The sequence below is a fragment of the Micromys minutus genome (genome assembly GCF_963924665.1).
Source record: "Micromys minutus genome assembly, chromosome: 11".
Lineage (NCBI taxonomy): Eukaryota > Metazoa > Chordata > Mammalia > Rodentia > Muridae > Micromys > Micromys minutus.
In genome coordinates, this window is record NC_137980.1 from 61,146,774 (window position 1) to 61,154,273 (window position 7,500).

Consider the following 7,500-nt stretch of genomic DNA (forward strand, 5'->3'; position numbering starts at 1 on the left):
AGATTTAGGGTTAGGTTTAGGTTTATTGTTAGATTTAGGATTTAGGGTCTAAGGTTTATGGTTTAGGATTGTTTAAGGTTTCGGGTGGATTAGGTTTAGGGTTTAGAGTTTAGTGTTATGGTTAGGGTTAGGGTTAGGGTTAGGGTTAGGTTTAGGATTAGGGTTAAGGTTAGGGTTAGGATTAGGTTTAGGGTTAGGGTTAGGGTTAGGGTTAGGGTTAGGGTTAGGGTTAGGGTTAGGATTAGGGTTAGGGTTAGGGTTAGGGTAAGGGTTAGGGGTTAGGGTTAGGGTTATGGTTATTGTTAGGTTTAGGGTTTAGGGTTTAGTGTTTAGGGTTTAAGGTTTAGGGTTTAGGATTGTTTAAGATTTAGGGTGGTTTAGGTTAAGGGTTTAGGGTTTAGAGTTTAGGATTGTTTAAGGTTTAGGGTTGTTTAGGGTATAGTGTTTAGGGTTAAAAGTTTAGGGTTGTTTAGGGTTTAGTGTTTAGGGTTTAGGGTTGTTTAAGGTTTAGTGTTTAAGGTTTAGGTTTTAGGGTTGTTTTGGGTTTAGTGTTTAGTGTTGTTTAGGGTATAGTGTTAATGGTTTAGGGTTTAGGTTTATTTAGGGTTTAGTGTTTAAGGTTTAGGGTATAGGGTTGTTTAGGGTGTAATGTTTAGGGTTGTTTATGGTTTAGTGATTAGGGTTGTTTAGGGTTGTTTAGAGGTTAGTGTTTAGGGTTATTCAGGGTTTATGATTTAGGGTTGTTCAGGGTTTAGGATTTATGGTTGTTCAGGGTTTAGGATTTAGGGATTAAGGTTAAGGGGTTAGGGTTAGGGGTAGGGTTAGGGTTAGGGTTAGGGTTAGGGTTAGGGTTAGGGTTTGGGTTAGGGTTAGGGTCAGGTTTAGGTTTAGGGTTAGGGTTAGGGTTAGGGTTAGGGTAAGGGTTAGATTTAGGGTCATGTTTAGGTTTATTGTTAGATTTAGGGTTTAGGGTTTAAGGTTTATGGTTTAGGATTGTTTAAGGTTTAGGGTGGATTAGGTTTAGGGTTTAGAGTTTAGTGTTATGGTTACGGTTAGGGTTAGGGTTAGGGATGGGTTTAGGGTTAGGGTTAGGGTTATGGTAAGGGTTAGGGTTAGGGTTAGGGTTAGGGTTATGGTAAAAGTTAGGGGGTTAGTGTTAGGGTTTGGGTTAGGGTTAGGGTTAGGGTTAGGGTTAGGTTAGGGTTAGGGTTAGGGTTAGGGTTAGGGTTAGGGTTAGGGGTTAGGGTTAGTGTTAGGGTTAGGGTTATTATTAGGGGGTTAGGTTTAAGTTTAGGATTAGTGTTAGGGTTAGAATTAGAAATAGGGTTAGTGTTAGGATTAGGGTCAGGGTTAGGTTTAGGGTTAGGGTTAGGGTTAGGGTTAGGGTTAAAGTCAGGGAGGGTTTAGGGTTAGGGTTAGGGTAAGGGTTAGATTTAGGGTTAGGTTTAGTTTTATTGTTAGATTTAGGATTTAGGGTCTAAGGTTTATGGTTTAGGATTGTTTAAGGTTTAGGGTGGATTAGGTTTAGGGTTTAGAGTTTAGTGTTATGGTTACGGTTAGGGTTAGGGTTAGTGTTAGGGTTAGGATTAGGGTTAAGGTTAGGGTTAGGATTAGGTTTAGGGTTAGGGTTAGGGTTAGGGTTAGGGTTAGGGTTAGGGTTAGGATTAGGGTTAGGGTTAGGGTTAGGGTAAGGGTTAGGTGTTAGGGTTAGGGTTATGGTTATTGTTAGGTTTAGGGTTTAGGGTTTAGTGTTTAGGGTTTAAGGTTTAGGGTTTAGGATTGTTTAAGGTTTTGGGTGGTTGAGGTTAAGGGTTTAGGGTTTAGAGTTTAGGATTGTTTAAGGTTTAAGGTTGTTTAGGGTATAGAGTTTAGGGTTAAAAGTTTAGGGTTGTTTAGGGTTTAGTGTTTAGGGTTTAGGGTTATTTAAGGTTTAGTGTTTAAGGTTTAGGTTTTAGGGTTGTTTTGGGTTTAGTGTTTAGTGTTGTTTAGGGTATAGTGTTAATGGTTTAGGGTTTAGGGTTATTTAGGGTTTAGTGTTTAAGGTTTAGGGTATAGGGTTGTTTAGGGTTTAGTGTTTAGGGTTGTTTATGGTTTAGTGATTAGGGTTGTTTAGGGTTGTTTAGAGGTTAGTGTTTAGGGTTATTCAGGGTTTATGATTTAGGGTTGTTCAGGGTTTAGGATTTATGGTTGTTCAGGGTTTAGGATTTAGAGATTAAGGTTAAGTGGTTAGGGTTAGGGTTAGGGTTAGGGTTTGGGTTAGGGTTAGGGTTAGCATTAGGGTTAGAGTTAGGGTTATGGGTTAGGGTTAGCGTTAGTGTTAGGGGTTAGGGGTTAGGGTTAGGGTTAGGGTTAGTGTTAGGGTTATGGTTAGGGTTAGTGTTAGGGTTAAGGTTAGGGTTAAGGTTAGGGTTAGGGTTAGGGTTAGGGTTAGTGTTAGGGTTAGGGTTAGGGTTAGGGTTAGGGTAAGGTTAGGGTTAGGGTTAGGGTTAGGGTTAGGGGTTAGGGTTAGGGTTAGTGTTAGGGGTTAGGGGTTAGGGTTAGGGTTAGGGTTAGTGTTAGGGTTATGGTTAGGGTTAGGGTGAGGGTTAGGGTTAGGGTTAAGGTTAGGGTTAGGGTTAAGGTTAGTGTTAGTGTTAGGGTAAGGGTTAGGGTTAGGGATAGGGTTAGGGTTAGGGTTAGGGTTAGGGTTAGTGTTAGTGTTAGGGTTAGGTTAGGGTTAGGGTTAGGGTTAGGGGTTAGGGTCAGGGTTAGTGTTAGGGGTTAGGGGTTAGGGTTAGGGTTAGGGTTAGGGTTAGGGTTAGGGTTAGGGTTAGGGTTAGGTTTAATGTTAGGGTTATTATTAGGGGTTTAGGTTTAAGTTTAGGATTAGTGTTAGGGTTAGAATTAGAAATAGGTTTAGTGTTAGGATTAGGGTCAGGGTTAGGTTTAGGGATAGGGTTAGGGTTAGGGTTAAGGGTAGGGTTAGGGTTAGGGATAGATTTAAAGTTTAGGGTTTAATGTTAGGATTAGGGATAGTGTGAGGTTTAGGGTTAGCGTTAGGTTTAGGGTTAGGGTTAGGGTTAGTGCTTGGGTTATGGTTAGTGTTAAGATTAGGGTTAGGGTTAAGGTCAGGGTTAGGTTTAGGGTTAGGGTTAGGGTTAGGGTTAGATTAAGGGTTAGGTTTAGGTTTATTGTTAGATTTAGGGTTTAGGGTTTAAGGTTTATGGTTTAGGATTGTTTAAGGTTTCGGGTGGATTAGGTTTAGGGTTTAGAGTTTAGTATTATGGTTACGGTTAGGGTTAGGGTTAGGGTTAGGGTTAGGGTTAGGGTTAGGGTTAAGGTTAGAGTTAGGCCTAGGGTTAGGGTTATGGTTAGTGTTAGAATTAGGGTTAGGTTTAGGGTCAGCGTTAGGTTTAAGGTTAGGGTTAGGGTTAGGGTTAGATTTAGGGTCAGGCTTAGGTTTATTGTTAGATTTAGGGTTTAGGGTTTAAGGTTTATGGTTTTGGATTGTTTAAGGTTTAGGGTGGATTAGGTTTAGGGTTTAGAGTTTAGTGTTATGGTTACGGTTAGTGTTAGGGTTTGGGTTAGGGTTAGGGTTAGGGTTAGGGTTAGGGTAATGGTCAGGGTTAGGGTTAGGGTTAGGGTAAGGGTTAGGGGTTAGTGTTAGGGTTAGGGTTAGGGTTAGGGTTAGGGTTAGGTTAGGGTTAGGGTTAGGGTTAGGGTTAGGGGTTAGGGTTAGTGTTAGGGTTAGGGTTATTATTAGGGGGTTAGGTTTAAGTTTAGGATTAGTGTTAGGGTTAGAATTAGAAATAGCGTTAGTGTTAGGATTAGGGTCAGGGTTAGGTTTAGGATTAGGGTTAGGGTTAGGGTTAGGGTCAGGGAGGGTTTAGGGTTAGGGTTAGGGTTAGGGTTAGATTTAGGGTTAGGTTTAGGTTTATTGTTAGATTTAGGATTTAGGGTCTAAGGTTTATGGTTTAGGATTGTTTAAGGTTTAGGGTGGATTAGGTTTAGGGTTTAGAGTTTAGTGTTATGGTTACGGTTAGGGTTAGGGTTAGGGTTAGGTTTAAGATTAGGCTTAAGGTTAGGGTTAGGATTAGGTTTAGGGTTAGGGTTAGGGTTAGGGTTAGGGTTAGGGTAAGGATTAGGGTTAGGGTTAGGGTTAGGGTAAGGGTTAGGGGTTAGGGTTAGGGTTAGGGTTATGGTTATTGTTAGGTTTAGGGTTTAGGGTTTAGTGTTCAGGGTTTAAGGTTTAGGGTTTAGGATTGTTTAAGATTTAGGGTGGTTTAGGTTAAGGGTTTAGGGTTTAGAGTTTAGGATTGTTTAAGGTTTAGGGTTGTTTAGGGTATAGTGTTTAGGGTTAAAAGTTTAGGGTTGTTTAGGGTTTATTGTTTAGGGTTTAGGGTTGTTTAAGGTTTAGTGTTTAAGGTTTAGGTTTTAGGGTTGTTTTGGGTTTAGTGTTTAGTGTTGTTTAGGGTATAGTGTTAATGGTTTAGGGTTTAGGTTTATTTAGGGTTTAGTGTTTAAGGTTTAGGGTATAGGGTTGTTTAGGGTGTAATGTTTAGGGTTGTTTATGGTTTAGTGATTAGGGTTGTTTAGGGTTGTTTAGAGGTTAGTGTTTAGGGTTATTCAGGGTTTATGATTTAGGGTTGTTCAGGGTTTAGGATTTATGGTTGTTCAGGGTTTAGGATTTAGGGATTAAGGTTAAGGGGTTAGGGTTAGGGTTATGGTTAGGGTTAGGGTTAGGGTTAGGGTTTGGGTTAGGGTTAGGGTCAGGTTTAGGTTTAGGGTTAGGGTTAGGGTTAGGGTTAGGGTAAGGGTTAGATTTAGGGTCATGTTTAGGTTTATTGTTAGATTTAGGGTTTAGGGTTTAAGGTTTATGGTTTAGGATTGTTTAAGGTTTAGGGTGGATTAGGTTTAGGGTTTAGAGTTTAGTGTTATGGTTACGGTTAGGGTTAGGGTTAGGGATGGGTTTAGGGTTAGGGTTAGGGTTATGGTAAGGGTTAGGGTTAGGGTTAGGGTTAGGGTTATGGTAAAAGTTAGGGGGTTCGTGTTAGGGTTTGGGTTAGGGTTAGGGTTAGGGTTAGGGTTAGGTTAGGGTTAGGGTTAGGGTTAGGGTTAGGGTTAGGGTTAGGGGTTAGGGTTAGTGTTAGGGTTAGGGTTATTATTAGGGGGTTAGGTATAAGTTTAGGATTAGTGTTAGGGTTAGAATTAGAAATAGGGTTAGTGTTAGGATTAGGGTCAGGGTTAGGTTTAGGGTTAGGGTTAGGGTTAGGGTTAGGGTTAAAGTCAGGGAGGGTTTAGGGTTAGGGTTAGGGTTAGGGTTAGATTTAGGGTTAGGTTTAGTTTTATTGTTAGATTTAGGATTTAGGGTCTAAGGTTTATGGTTTAGGATTGTTTAAGGTTTAGGTTGGATTAGGTTTAGGGTTTAGAGTTTAGTGTTATGGTTACGGTTAGGGTTAGGGTTAGTGTTAGGGTTAGGATTAGGGTTAAGGTTAGGGTTAGGATTAGGTTTAGGGTTAGGGTTAGGGTTAGGTTTAGGGTTAGGGTTAGGGTTAGGATTAGGGTTAGGGTTAGGGTTAGGGTAAGGGTTAGGGGTTAGGGTTAGGGTTATGGTTATTGTTAGGTTTAGGGTTTAGGGTTTAGTGTTTAGGGTTTAAGGTTTAGGGTTTAGGATTGTTTAAGGTTTTGGGTGGTTGAGGTTAAGGGTTTAGGGTTTAGAGTTTAGGATTGTTTAAGGTTTAGGGTTGTTTAGGGTATAGAGTTTAGGGTTAAAAGTTTAGGGTTGTTTAGGGTTTAGTGTTTAGGGTTTAGGGTTGTTTAAGGTTTAGTGTTTAAGGTTTAGGTTTTAGGGTTGTTTTGGGTTTAGTGTTTAGTGTTGTTTAGGGTATAGTGTTAATGGTTTAGGGTTTAGGGTTATTTAGGGTTTAGTGTTTAAGGTTTAGGGTATAGGGTTGTTTAGGGTTTAGTGTTTAGGGTTGTTTATGGTTTAGTGATTAGGGTTGTTTAGGGTTGTTTAGAGGTTAGTGTTTAGGGTTATTCAGGGTTTATGATTTAGGGTTGTTCAGGGTTTAGGATTTATGGTTGTTCAGGGTTTAGGATATAGAGATTAAGGTTAAGGGGTTAGGGTTAGGGTTAGGGTTAGGGTTTGGGTTAGGGTTAGGGTTAGCATTAGGGTTAGAGTTAGGGTTAGAGTTAGGGTTATAGTTAGGGTTATGGGGTTATGTTAGGCTTAAGGTTAGGGTTAGGGTTATGGGGTTAAGGTTAGGGTTGGGGTTAGGGTTAGGTTTAGGTTTAGGGTTAGGGTTAGGGTTATGGTTATTCTTAGATTTATGGTTTAAAATATAGGGTTTATGGTTTAAGGTTTAGGGTTTAGGATTGTTTAAGTTTTAGGGTGGTTTAGGTTTAGGGTATAGAATTTAGCGTTTAAGATTGTTTAATGGTTAGGGTTGTTTAGATTTTAGCGTTTAGAGTTGTTTAGGGTTTTTTAGGGTTTTTTATAATTTAGTGTTTAGGGTTGTTCAGGATTTATGATTTAGGATATTTTAAGGTTTAGGGTTTAAGGTTGTATAGTGTTTTAGGGTTTAGGGTATAATGTTTAGGGTTAAGGGTTTAGGGTTGTTTAGGGTATAGTGGTAATGGTTTTAGGGTTTAGGCTTGTTTAGGGTTTAGTGTTTAGGGTTTAGGGTTTAGGGTTTTTTAGCGTTTATTGTTTATAGTTTAGGGTTTAGGGTGCTTTTGGAATTAGTGTTTAGGGTTTTTCGGGGTTTAAGGTTTAGGATTTAGGGTGTTAGGGTTAGTGTTAGGGTTAGGTTTAGGGTTAAGGTTAGGGTTAGTTTGAGGGTTAAGGTTAGGGTTAGGGTTAAGGTTAGTGTTAGTGTTAGGGTAAGGGTTAGGGTTAGGGATAGGGTTAGGGTTAGGGTTAGGGTTATGGTTAGGGTTAGAGTTAGGTTAGGGGTTAGGGTTAGGGTTAGTGTTAGGGGTTAGGGGTTTGTGTTAGGGTTAGGGTTAGGGTTCGGGTTAGGGTTAGGTTTAGTGTTAGGGTTATTATTAGGGGGTTAGGTTTTAGTTTTGGATTAGTGTTAGGGTTAGAATTAGAAATAGGGTTAGTGTTAGGATTAGGGTCAGGGTTAGGTTTAGGGATAGGGTTAGGGTTAAGGGTAGGGTTAGGGTTAGGGTTAGATTTAAAGTTTAGGGTTTAGCGTTAGGATTAGGGATAGTGTGAGTTTTAGGGTTAGGTTTAGGGTTAGGGTTAGGGTTAGTGTTTGGGTTATGATTAGTGTTAGGATTAGGGTTAGGGTTAGGGTCAGGTTTAGGTTTAGGGTTAGGGTTAGGGTTAGGGTTAGATTTAGGGTTAGGTTTAGGTTTATTGTTAGATTTAGGGTTTAGGGTTTAAGGTTTATGGTTTAGGATTGTTTAAGGTTTAGGGTGGATTAGGTTTAGGGTTTAGAGTTTAGTATTATGGTTACGGTTAAAGTTAGGGTTAGGGTTAGAGTTAGGGTTAGGGTTAGGGTTAGGGTTAGG